Source organism: Vicugna pacos, chromosome 20, assembly GCF_048564905.1.
Source record: "Vicugna pacos chromosome 20, VicPac4, whole genome shotgun sequence".
Taxonomy (NCBI): Eukaryota; Metazoa; Chordata; class Mammalia; order Artiodactyla; family Camelidae; genus Vicugna; species Vicugna pacos.
This window is the reverse complement of record NC_133006.1, coordinates 11,074,958-11,088,897: the sequence shown is the minus strand read 5'-3', so window position 1 is coordinate 11,088,897 and position 13,940 is coordinate 11,074,958. Positions and strand designations below refer to the sequence as shown.

The 13,940-nt window shown below is 42.0% G+C and overlaps 1 long non-coding RNA gene across 2 annotated transcripts in view; it reads right to left on the bottom strand.

Moving 5' to 3' along the window:
- Window positions 1-13,940, bottom strand: part of LOC116284705 (uncharacterized) — a 299,362-nt gene that overhangs the window by 248,343 nt on the left and 37,079 nt on the right. For both annotated transcript variants that reach the window (XR_012062108.1, XR_012062109.1), the window contains exon 2: window positions 11,547-11,616. This is a non-coding gene — a long non-coding RNA (uncharacterized lncRNA). The remainder of the gene's footprint in view (window positions 1-11,546; window positions 11,617-13,940) is intronic.

The following is a 13,940-nucleotide window of genomic DNA, read 5'->3' as shown; positions in this document are numbered from 1 at the left end:
AACTTATTTAAAAAACAGAAACAGACTCACAGACATAGGAAACGAATTTATGGTTACCAGTGGGGACAGGGGATGGGAAGGGATAAATTGGGAGTTTGAGATTTATAGATACTAACTACTATAAATAAAATAAACAGCCAGTTTCTATTGTAGAACACAGGGAACTATATTCAATATCTTGTAGTAACCCTATAATGAAAAGAATATGAAAAGGAATATATGCATGTACACATATGACTGAAACACTATGCTGTACACCAGAAATTGACACAACATTATAAACTGACTACATTTCAATTTAAAAAAAAAATTTTAAAAGAGCAGGAAAAGAGGTGACTTCTTAAATGACTCCAAGGTTAGGGTTCCCCTCAGTGTGACTAAACTTCAGACAGGCGTCTCCCAGATTCTAGGTCCCTCTTCTTTCTTTTGTTGAGCATTTGCTTTAGAAAGCGTGCAACTGTGTACTCTTTCTTAACAGATAACGTACTTCCTGCCCTGTTCTTAACTTTCAGAAGAGTTGCACAAGATCTCTTTAAGATGACCTGTTTTCATTAAAATCACTAAGCAAGGAAATTGAACTATATCTATCGGGCCCTGAAGAAATAATTAAGTTGCCGGATGTAGCCCTGAGCAAAGGGACAAGTGTTAAACTGCCCTGGTTCTCTGGCTATTTTCAGCACCACAGAGGATGACAGGGTAAATAAAAAACCAGTAGGTGGTTAAAGCTCATCAAAAAGAAATCTCCACTCTCACTCACTTGAGTCTCTGTCATTTCTTTTTTTTTTTTTTAAGTAACGAAACACTTTGCCTCTCACGTTCGATACTCACTAAGCTCAGATGTACTTCCTCTCCAATTTCTCATGTCTTCATTGCCTTTCCTTCACTTCTATTCATGTCCTACCTAAATTCTTTCTTTTCTTCACCTCACCCCTGCACGTAATCTTTTGCATTACCAACCAAGCTCTCGTCGTGAAAGTGCTGAAATATTTCCTTCTAAACACCGAATCCTTCACGACCAGCTGGTGCGTGAAGTTACAGGCAAAATGCCCTTACAATACTTACTGCAGCCTCAACTCAGCAAATGTTGGCTGGTTACTTGAATAACTACCACCCGTGGCGCTAGGTCAAAGCAACGCGGTGCTGAGCAAAAATAAACACAAGGGCACTCACAGGCGCGTGCGGGAAACACACTTTAGTCAAACACACGCGGAAATAAAACTGAACTAAGAGAAAGTGCTGTGGGAGGTTTTGAAAGGGAAGTTGGGCCTCGGCAGGAAGGTTCTCCTAAGGGAGTGATGTGTGATCTGAGAGCTCCAGTGACTATGAGTTACTCAGGGGCAGGAGGGAAGGAAGGGGTTTTCTGGCCGGAGGAGCCGTCAGACCACAGTGCACACTAGACAGATTCCCCAGCCCAACCAGAGCTCTGGAGCAGAGCCTGCCTATTAGAGAAGTTTCTCACCACGAGAAATGGTGAAGCTCTGTTACCCTCTCCTCGCTCATCGTTAGCCAGGAGCTGCCCCTCAAAAAGCTGACCATGGTCGGAAGCTGAAGCAGACGCTAAACACTGTGAGTGGCTGGAGACGCTCAGATAACTGTTCCTGGTAGGTGAATAGGGAGTCCTGTCCTGAAAAGAGAGCTGAGCAGTGCTTCTCTGTGTTGTAAAAAAACACAAAGTTCAACTAAGTAAACTTTAAAGATCTTACTGGCTTCAGTCACCAATGCAGGAACTGAGCAGCGTACAGTCTAGCAGACAGTGTTAGGGAACCAGGTCCGTTCCGTTGCCTGACATGCAGCAAAGCCAAATGCTGAGACGCCCAGGTTTACAGCCAAGAAAGAGTTTATTCGCAAGGCAGCCGAGCGAGGAGACCAGAAGACAATTCTCAGATTTATCTCGCAGAAGGCGAGGGGCTTGAGACATTTATGCGGTAAGCAGGGTGGACTTAGGTGTGGGGAGAGGTGACTGGACGTGAGGTAATCCGTGATCCGTGCAGGCGCATCTGGGTCATATGCTTCTGCATATTCAAAATGAAGGGGCTTAGCATGATCTGAGGATGGAGTCTTCTGGTCCTCTGACGTCAACAGGTCATTCCTCAGACGTCTGTGCAGGCACGGTTTTAGGGTTGATGGTCCCAACCAGCCCCAGCTGGCCTACACAGCCCAGGAGCTGACTCCAAGTTTCTGTAAAACAACTGGGCTGCGTGAAGCTGGGAAGCCACCTTACAAGGAAAGGAGTTTTAACAAGCTGTTCTTTTATGTGTTGTTCGAGAATTTTATTAGTTTATTGGTTTCTGTTAACTCTATGGGGCATGGTTTCAACAGAAAGGAGCTCTGTGGAGCTGTACAAAATGAAAGACTTTTATCAGCAGATGGGAGCAGAAACAAGAAGTGGTACTGGGCAAAAAGAGTGGATTGTTATGGAAGGTCACTGTCCTCCAGGGGAGGACAGGGGTCTACCAGGCAGATTACCTAACTAGTGCTGATAAGGCGATTCCTGAGTGACCAGCTTAATATTCCATTTCTGGGAGAGCTGAAAAAGTAATTAAGTCTTGGTGTGGTAATCGGGGCTTAGCATAAGCGACCCCATTTGGGGCTTGTTGTCTTGTTTTTAGGAGTGTCCCCCACAATCCCCAGTAATACACAACATCATAGAGCAGGAACACCTTAATAGCGTAACAGACATCTTTATAAATAAAAATAAAGGCTGAAACCACTTTAAAAAAAACACTCTGGGGTAAGTGACAAAAACACAAGTCTGAACCCAGATCTACATAATCCCAAAGTCCGTCGTCTTTCTGCTGTTCAAATTCAACAAATATTGCATATTGTCTGAACACCTACTGGGTGCGAAGCTCTGTCCTAGACCCTGGGGATACCACAGTGAACAGACAAAAAGCCTGAGTTGTAGAGCTAAACACCTAGTCCTCAAGATACTAAAATACCTTGCAGATACATGCAGATCCACCTCTGGCAACCATTTACAGCCCAGGAAGAGTAACAGTGCAAGTAGAAGTTAAAGGCAGTAAATATTTCAACTTTCAAGGAGGGGAAAAATAAATGTAGTTAGGCAAGTAAGCTTGACATTCATTTATGAAATTCTAGAACGCATTTTAAAACAGATGAAGAGCGCAAAAGATGAAAAATCATGTAACAGAAGAAAAAGTCAGCTTGATTCCAATACCGTCAGTTGACCTGCAGGCCTGGGTGCTGTTAATCTGACGTGGCAGTTCCCAAGGTCAGGGACCTCCCAGCCCGGTGTCTGGAGTGAGTAAACCCATTGTGGATTGTGCGTGAGCCTAGGCAACCCCGGGAGCTGGACCTCACACACACTGCAGAGAAGAAGGGCGCGAGCCCTCAGCTACAGGCTGGAGATGAGGGCAAAAGGATCCAGAAAAATGGTGTCAGAAAGGGAGTTTAAACCTGAGCCAACTGAAGTAATAAGCAATGGGAGACGATGCCCTTATAACTCGTATTGTCAACAGTTTGATTCTAGATGCCTTCATGCTGGTCTGGAAATTAGGTGTGCACAGAAAGAAGATTCCGAATGCCCCACGGAAGGAGCCAAAGCTGAAACTACTGTGAATCTGTGCACATCTTAAATCTTCAGTTGGAAGCATTACTTGTTTTAATGCTTGCAGTTGTTCTGGGGGCAGAATCCCCAAAAGTGGGGTATTCTGAATCCCCCAGACTCTCTGCCCTCTAAATTTGTATTCCCTGGCAAGGGCCAGAAAAATTTACGGGAAAAAAATCCAGTGGAGCCAGGAGAAGCTTTCTGTCTCCTGGCAGCCCTGTGAGTGTCAGCACATAATTTCCAGCCTATTTACCTTGCATTACGAGCCAGTTACGGGTGCATTACAGCCCTCCTCAGTCACTCAGTCATGAGCTGATTAACCTCCCTAGCAGCTGGAGTAGCATCTCACTATTTGAGAGAGGAGATGTATTCATGACTAGACTTAATAAACAACCTGTCACTTTTCAAGTTTCGTAAACCTGAGAACATTTATGAAGGACAAGGAGGTAGGGTCCTCAGTGTATTTGATATAAAGCTCATGAGGGTTGAGGGAAGGATAATTTCAGGGTCCTACAGACTTCTTTTCTCATTTTAATTGACTCCCTGACAAAGCAGATAAAAATGAGACTTCTTTAGAAAATTGTGTAGAATATTCCGTGAATAAGAGAAATAAGAAGTCCTATACACTCATATTTGTATTACACACACACACACACACACACACACACACACACACACATCATTTAAAGCGTTAGGACTGAGGAAACAATCATTTGTAGCTCAGAAGAAATTGCTGGCACCAGACTACTCTCATTCCAGCTCTGCTATTTTATTTGCTGCCTGTGTGACCCCAGGCAGATTTTACACACCCGCCCTGTGAACCCATTTCCTTCTTCACACAATGAGGGTAATAACAGTACCTCCCTCTTAGGGTTGATGGGGAGATTTAAATTACTTTTGAAAACAGAAAAGTGTCACACATAGAAAAGCATGCAGTTAAGTGGAAACATTTTTTTTTAATCAAAGGTGGCCCCCAAATTAACTTAGTTGGGCAAGTCAGACTTTCAGTAAATTTACCATTAATTTGTGTCTAATGGGTAGCAGAGAATTATTTATCTGCAATGTTCTTCATGTTATTTTGCTATTTCTCTCCAGTGGGATGAACTGGGGCCAGAAGGGGAGCCAGATCCGCTCTTTTTATAACAAATGATCAGGGACTGTCCTCTGCTTTCCTGCCCCAGAAGATCCTAATCGTGTGAAGTCAGAAGAAAACATAATTTGCCACTTTTTCTTATTCTTTGTAAACCAGAGTTCCTTGCAGATCTGTTAACTTTGCTGCAACATCTTTAATAGTAAGATGGAAGGGGAAAAAATCTTACTTGGTGAGTAAGACTTTTTAATTTCTTTCTTCCACCATGGAACTCTGCTGGTTAATATGAACAGTCCTTGAAAGAACAAGTCCTTGAATTACGACACCACCTTGCGTTTGAAGGACATTTTCCAACCATTAGCAATAACCCTGATTGTCATTTAAAATCTGGTTTCAATGAACACATCACAGAATCTCCAGGGTCTCAATTAAGCTGATTGTTGGTTGGAATAAGAAAAAATACAAAAGCATTAATCACAGACGCAACTTCCTGCAAAATCTGCAACTGAGTTCCGGAAGCTGTCCTGGACCTCCTTCTGTGGCTGTGATTTTTCACCCAGTATGTGGTCAGTGCTTCACCGGAAGCACAAAATTCCCCACTATGTTAAGTGCAGAGCATGTGACGTGAATGCCAATGCAGGAGAAAAGTCCAGATGACACTGCAAAGTGTCACGTGGCACAAAATGTTGATTTGTGTGAAACTAACTCGTGAGAGTCTGAGCATGTAAGAACCTGCTCGATTTAAAATCATCATGTATTTTGTATTCACCTACATTTGACAGGATTCCTGATCAATCTCTCTTACTCTATGTGTTGCTTTGTTGTTATTTTTAAAGATGCAGGTTATTTCATGAGACACAAATCTCAGGCACTTCCTCAGATCCCCCTGGTACCGGCAGCCTCCTCGACACTGGCTCCCTCGTAGAGCTGCCGTGCTAAATGCTAAACGGAGTTTGCTGGGGTCTCCCCAGTTCCCTGTCTGGGGCCAGTCAGTCACTCACCCTGGGAATGCCAAGCCCTGTACTTGGCTGAGCGCAGCCAGGCCAAATCTGCTGCACGGCCAGCGTTTCTGCCTCTTCCTTCTACATCCAAATTTGGATGAAACGTCACGTCATAGGAGAGGGCTTGATATTCTGACTTTGTACAGAAGAAGACACAGGATGTATCCCAGAATCTGGGGGAGTTAACTCCCACAAACAGCAAACTCTGACTTAATGGGAAGCAAAAGATTAGAGAGCTTTCTAGGCAAGTAAGTTCCCCCTTCTTCCTCCTTTCCATCAATGCCCAAAGCCATAGTCTGTTTCTCCTTGTCATCCTCCAGAGCAGCCTGTGTCCAGCAACGTCCTTGCTAAGCTGCACTGTCTCTGTGCAGCCCGCCATGCAGCGGTACCCAGCGTGGCCGAGCCTTCCTGCTCTCCGCCTCTCCCACGGCCTCACTTCCTTTTCCTCATCCACTGGGCTGGGTTTCACCTTCATAACTGCTGTAGTACCACTTTTAGCTTTGCCCCAGGCTCTCTTTCCTAGGGAAACTGGCTGTAACAGTTATATTTTCTTGTATTTTGAGATAGCAAGACTTACCATTTTACACTTTGTGTCTTTCTGAGTAGAACTGTGATTTTGGGGGGATTAAGAACACTAGCATTCTAAATTAAAGTGAGATGAAATACTGCTATGATCACTAAGAACAAATAACTTGACAGGGCCTGGGGGAAACAAAAAAAAAGTAATTAAATGTCTACTTTTACATGATTGGGAGATCAAGATAATTCAGAACAAAGCAATACACCTATTTATAAATGCTCTTAGGAGGAAGGGAAAATACAATTTGTTTAACAAAGTTCATGCCCTTTTACTTTTCCAAGAAACACCATGAAAAGGTTAGCGCCTGGGGGTCAGCAGAAGGATGGTTGTGAAGCAAGGGTGACCATTCACAGCACATAAAATACACTTGGGGAAGAAAGCCTGGGATTCTAGATGACAGTAAATAATTATTTACAAAAGACAATAAACACAATTTACTGACTCTACAATAAGACAAAGGACCAGGCTCATCAACCCAAGGAAGTATGTTACCTTTTGTGTTTGTTTGTTTCTGTTCATCTTTGGTTTGTTTCTTGGGAAAGGAATGTGATGGGACTTGCAGTCCTCCACATCCTCCAACTCCACCCCTTGAAGGAATCAGGAGATTCTCCACTGGGTCCTTCCCTTCCCACTCCCTCATCCCAACAGAGGGAACCTCCAACATGGCAGCCCAACAGCTGCCTTTTAAAATATCTCAAATGTATGACTTAAAATGAAATAACAAAATATATCATGACCATCAAACTCTCTTTTTCAACTGAACACAAACTAATGAACTGCAGAGAAGAGGGAAAAGGAAACCCTCTTAGGTTTGTTGTTCCTTATTTATTTAATAGGCAGTGACTCTGCTGAGTGAGTTTGCAGGACAGAAGAATTCACTACCCCAAAAATATGCCACTTTGGCATAAGGATTATTTTGAGCTAAAGGCACTAAAAAAACAGCAGATTCAAGATGCCCTCCCTGCACCAAGAGAACAGTCCTAAATGAGGAGACAAAGCCAACAGAATTCTGTGCAAACAGACCTTCTTCTTACTGTGAATGAAAAATATTGCCTGCCATATCAGTAAACAAAGGGTGTTGCAGACATCAAGCCGTCACATTGCAGCAGCCTGTATGGTGAGCCCTAAGGGAACTCAGGGTGGAAACAGGATGCCTACCGTCCTGCCCTCAGCCACTGCAGCCACCCCCAGCTGTGCCCCCGAGGAGACTCAGGCTGGGAAAGCACAGGCTACTGGCCCCGGACAGCTAGGTGCACGTCAAAGGAATGACTTCCATGAGCCCAGACTCCTGCATCTTCCCCTACATAGAAAAGCGCTAAATTCCTTAACTTGAGGTATCCAGTTTTCTTTATTTAACAGTAACCTTTTGACTTTCCAACTCCCTGGTCTTTGTTGCAAACCCTCCTATATATCTTGCCTCCTCCCGTACTTCTTTGGAGCAGCCTCTTAGAGCTGTCTGAGAGGCGACCTCCTGGGCTTGACGCTGGCAGGAAGTCGCCAAATAAAACGTAACTCAACTTTTACATTGTGCATCTTTTTCAGTCGACATTACAGTAATTCTCAACTTACTTTCACCTCCCTGTATATTTTAGCTACTTTCCCACAGTTGCCTCTCTGTTCAACCTAGTATTAAAATCTTTAGGTTTCACCATTTCTTTGGGCCTTCTCTCTCAGGAGGGCTCCCGTGTCACGTAAAACGTGTACGTCTGTAAGCTTTCCTCCCATGAATCTGTCTTAGGTCAGTTTAATTTTCAAGCCCAACCAAAAACCCCTAAGAAGGCAGAGGTCAAATTTTGCCCCCCTGCAAGTTCCGCCTCCCTTCGCCTTCCACCCAGCACTGTCTGACTCCTGCTGGCTCCTGCTTGGGGCGGGATCCCCGGCAATAGCTGCTGCTACGAGCAGCTGGGTCCCCAGCCGCTGACGTGCACAGAAGAGGAGGTGATCAGCTGACAGAGGGTGCAGTGATCAACCACACGTCCTGTTCCCATTCCACGTGGCCTGATCATTTCATGGTTCCAGGCTGACTAAGGGAACAGGAGTGCTGTAAAAGGGAATGGTCGGCTTATGTTTTCACATAAAAATGAAAAGTGTTTATGACCACCCTAAATGATAAATACTTGGTCTTCATCCTACTGCAGCATTTGACACTCTGCCTTTGAAATGTTTTATCCCCACTCCATTAAAAAATTTCCCTCTCCTGTGCTCCCAATAGCATATAAAGGATCATAATTTATTTCCCACTAAAGCTAGAAAGGTTAACATGCTCTTAGAATCTCTCATTTCCTCCTCCCTCTTTTTTTCACTGCTACTAGTCTATTGTACTCACCATAATTTCTCACCAGGACAATGGCTGTTAACACTTGTCCTACTTCCTGTCTCCCTTAGCCCCAGCGTGTGCATCCCAATGCATCGGAATGGCGTTTTTATAACCCTCTCCCCAGCATCCTACACATCTGCTCGGAAGTCACCTCTCGCCCCTCAATGCCAGTCACTCCAGATCTCTGGTTCTTGTTCGAGACACACCCACATCACAGCACCGCTGCTGCTGCGGTTTCTTCTGCTTGAAATACGGCCCCTCTGACTTGATCAAATCTGTGTCACCAAAGAAGTCCTAATGCAAGCTGCTTCTTTTCACAGAAACTTTCCGCGACTCCCTCGCTCAGGCATGATTCATCGCTGCTTCCTCTATATTCCTGTAGCAATTCATCACACCTTTTACAGATTTTAAGAAACGTGTATGATTAATGAAGGCATTTCACTCTTTCTTCAATTCCTCATCAGTTTAAGTTATTGCAATTACAACCTTTACTGAGCTATGTCATTGGCCTGTGCACATACACCAGTCTCTCGTCCTTTCTCCTTGAGAAAAAGGACAAAATCCTTACCATCTTCTTATACACAGTTGTCTGCCACCAGTGTCTTGCTCAGAGAGGGTCCTGATAATATTGTTTCTCAATAAGCTTTATTACACAAGAATTCACATTAGGTAATTTGTCCTTGTGTGTGAGCATCTTACTTATTTTTTGGTAATTCCACTTGATTGCTTAATTGTAAACCCCTTTCTACTCACACTGGGACACAGTCACTAGCCTTTCTAGCCCACATGAGAAGCAACTGAATTTGAGGAATATCAAGGAAGAATCCTAATTTAATCAATCATATAATTCTTTGTCTCTTAATTAGAAAATGAACTAAAAATGCTTTATTGAGGTGACTTTGTTGGATTAATTTGATGGACTAGAGTAAAATAAAAAATGCACAGTTAAAATATGACCTATTGGTTTCCTTGCTTAATTTTATTAATTTCCTTCAATATGCCAGATATTGTGAGAGTTAGAGCAAGCAAAGTCAAATAAGACACCACCTCTCCCCTCAAGATATTTACAGGCTGACACAGTCCCAGAAATGTCAACAACTAACATCCAAAGCCAACGAATCAAGCGACAAATGGAGACACAGCAATGCAGTGAAAAGGCAAAACAGGAAAAATTAACTCAAACTGAATACTGAACGTCCAGAACACATTTCATGGAGGAGGTGACCATTGAGAGGATATTTTACCAAATCGGACCCTGACTGTTGGCCTATTTGTAATGAGGACAAGCTCACTTTGGATTCTATCATTGAAATTTGTTCATTTTTTACCCCCTAAACAGTAAATTTGTTTCCTCCTGTTTCATATATTTCATCATTTCACAGGATCATTTGTGACAGCTGTTTGGAGAATAATCTCAAAGAACTACTGCAGACTTCCCTGATCATGTTTTGTGAACAAATGTCAGTTTTCCTTATGAATTTCTTAGATGCTAAAAAAGAAAAGTAATTGACTTGAGGTAGTCAAATTCACTGTAAGTAAATAATATATGATATCAATCTGGATGTAAAATTTAGTTATACATAAACAGCCATTTGTTTACTGATTTTGATGGGAATATTAATGAACTCAATGCTTTTGTAGATTATGTAAAATTGCTGCCTTAAAAAAAAGTTATTTTTAAAGGGATTTCTCTACTATTGATTTCTAAAGCAGTTAAAGTACCCAAATTACTACTCAGTACTTTTATGTCGTCAGTATAATATACTAGAATGGTTTAAAATGTCTCAAATTACTTACAACTTCTTCCCTGCACCCCAACACCCTCCCAATTCCCACAATATAATTTATAACCCTTTCTCCATAATTAATAGATATAGGGAATCTTGTTCTTAGAATAAATTAAAATCTAGAAATTTATCAATGCCTATAAAATTGGTAAATTTAAAAAAAGCAGCCTACTACAAACTTGAAAAAGTAATTACTCTGGTGGAGGAGGTGGAGAAGAGAAAACATGTGCTGTGCTCTCTACATGTATTCAGTTATAAATTATTTTGCTAAGCCTCTAAAATTTAAAAAATATGCTAGGTGTCATTAATGCGTTTATGCCAAGGAAAGGTAAACAATTAAAGACACTTCCTAGACAACACCCCCTAGGCAGTGTAAAATACACGTAACAATTATTAAATAAAACCTCTGCTTCTCATTGCAGGCAGTGCTGATTAACAGGACTGTTATTTGAATCACACTTAATAACTCTGTTGTTGGGCAAAATCTGTAAGTCTCTGCCTCCTTTTTCTTAAACATAAACCATGTATATAACATTTCCAAAAAGCTTCAAAGGATGTAGCACTTTGTGTAGGTTTTCCAGGAGAGAGGGGTGAGTAATTCACTATTGCAGTGACCATGCCATTTTACGATAACACTCCATAAACATTTTACCATGACGCTCAGTGACACTACGGCTAAGGAGAAAGATTCTCAGTAGCTTCTACCGTGCTGGTTCCCATGTCACTGTGACAAGTGCACATGTCCCTAATGACAATACATTTCAGGACTGTCAACTCCGTGCAGACATCCAGCTATGTATCGTAAGTGCACTCTCACACGCCCTTCATAAGCTCTCCACAAAGTAGGCATCTCTATTAGTCTCATTTTAACCTCATTTTACAGATGAGGAACAGGAGTTACGGAAAGGTCACATTACCTGTCTAATGTCACTAAACCAGTAATTAATGAAATGAAGAACAAGAGTCTAGGACCTTACCTTTGTGGTATCCATCCAGCATGCTCTCACCTGCCAGAAGGTACAGAGCAGTATCACTGTCCACGGGCACCATTAAACTATTTCCTTAACTTTGCATAATATTATACTCAATTTTATAAATCTTGTCTAAAAGGGATATATCAGTGACAACGGTGTGGCAGTTTAGCAAACATCATGTGTGGCAGTTTAGCAAACATCATGTCCAAAAACTCTACACTTTGCTCACCTCCAGTTTCCCGCTTCCTCTTTTTCAAACAGTCTCATAGTAGCCGGCACTTCCACAGACTCTCACGTTCCTGGTGGAAGAAAAGGAAAAGATTTACATATCCTTCTTCCTGCCTTTCACGGGACTCAGAAAAGGAAAACAAGAACATTAGTCTGGGGTAGTTTTAACCTCATAAGAAGAGAAAAATATAAGCACGTCTGTATCCTGGTATTCCCCCTTTGCATGCCATCTATCCTGGACCATACTGTCCTAGAAAAGTGGTAACACTAAGGAATTAAAGTGATGGACACAGAGAAAGACAGGGATAAAACCCAGCAGACCTGACCTTTCACACTCCTTCAGCCATGAGGAGATTCCAAAGAAAGACAAAAAGCCCTTTATCTATAAATCATTATTATAATCCATATTTATAAGGCTGGGAGGTTTTGCAAATGACTTGAATTGAGGTCATTAGTTAATCATTTTTTAAAAAATTAACTTTGAAGATGAATTAGGATGGCCAAAATTTCTGAGCTAACCTAAAGTTAAATAAAAGAAAATAAACTTTAAATGACTCAATCTCCTGGTTAAACCATTTGTCTTAACCCTGGGGAAGAAACACGATCTGGAAAACCAGAATCAACTTGTGGTATTAGTGGAAAGGAGGGAGGAAAAGTACCCCCTCTTAACTTTTAATGATTTTTCATATTAAACTCAACACCCTGAGATATCCTAGAATGGGAACTATAAAATGCACAAGATTATTATCTGTATGTATTTGTTCTCTTACTGTGGATGAAAAGGATTATTAGGAGGGTGTATGATTCAACCTCTTGCATCCTTGTACGCTCCAAAAATAGTCTGATTGTATGTGTAAGAAAACAGCTGAAGGACATGAGAAAACATAAAGGACAAGAAGAAACAGCAGTGGCCAAGTGGTACGGACCATCTACAGAGCAGTGCAGATTCTATCTTGAATGAAGTTTACTCTCACCCCAGCACAAACCCAGAATTTTCTCTAATATAATGCTTCTCAGAATTACAGCTTTTTCGAGCTGTCTGCCTCTTCTCTCCTTCCAAGGTGAAGGCCTGTATGAAGTCACCCATAGGTGAGTCAGATCAAACTCAATTTATCCTCTTTTCCAGAAGATCACCAAATGCCCTCCCACACAATGAGAGGAGAATGGAAGTCCATGTGTGTGTTTTGATTTTTTTTTTTGGATTGCACAGAAGTATACAGGTAACATTTTATTTGAAGATAATGGATTCCAACTATAGATATTTTCATTGCTGTAAGGGGGAAGAATGTAATTTACAGGGAAGTGCCCTAGTTTGGAGCTTCAAGGCATCACAGACTGTTAGAGCTCCATGGGACACCAGGGAGCATCTACTGTCAACCCTGGGTTTATAAATGAGTCAATCAAAGACCAGGAAATTGAAAGAACATGTGTAGAGTCAAAAACTTGACAGGTACGGACTAAAATGAAAACTTCCTGACCACGAGCAATGCTGCGTTCATTCCATTTCATTCTTCAACTCACTTCTTCTGAGCACTGTCCCTTGATCTGAACCCTTGAAAACTAGTTTGCTGAAATCTTTGAAAGTTCCTGGAAGAATGAATCGGTCTGAAGTACTACTGCCATTTCCAAAGCAATGGAATACACAGTATTCTGCATGTGAATGTGTGTGTAAATAAAATTACTGTAATCAAATCAACATGCTAATGACATAGGACTAGAAAGGCAACTCAGTGTAACAGAATAGAGAATCCAAAACTAGATCTCAGTATTTACAGTAATGTAATTTAATAACTAACAAAGATGGCATATTAACTGAAGGGGAAAGACAGATCATAGCACAGTGGGTCATATACCCGTGGAAGGAAGCATACTGCTGGCCCTGTGTCTATCAGGACTGCTCTCTGTTCTAAGTATCAAAAACCTCATGATTCAGCAGCTTAAACACATGGAGGGTGGTGTTTTCACCTAAGCCTAGTGGAGTGGAATCTGGTCCATGGCGGCTGCCCAAGGACACCATCTCCTTCCTATCTTTCTGCTCCACCATCCTCAGTGAGTGGTTTTCACTCTCACCACTGCAAGATGGCGGCAGAAACCAAAGACATTACAGATGAGAAAGAGGGAGAAAGGGTTTCGAAAATGGGGTTTTTTATTCGTTTTTAACAGGCTTTCGTTTTTACTCAGAAAAGAATGTCTTCCCCAGGGATTTGTGGTTATGGCCCAACCAAGGTCAAATGGCCCCCAAACTGCAAAGGAGCCTGAGATATGAACTCCTAGCTTCTAGTCTTGAAAACAGAAAAATGCCAAGAGGGCAGGATTTGGGACACTGTTGCAGAATAAGCCAACCTACACAGTCTGTCACATTAGAAAACAAAAACAAAAACAAAACGAGAAACTT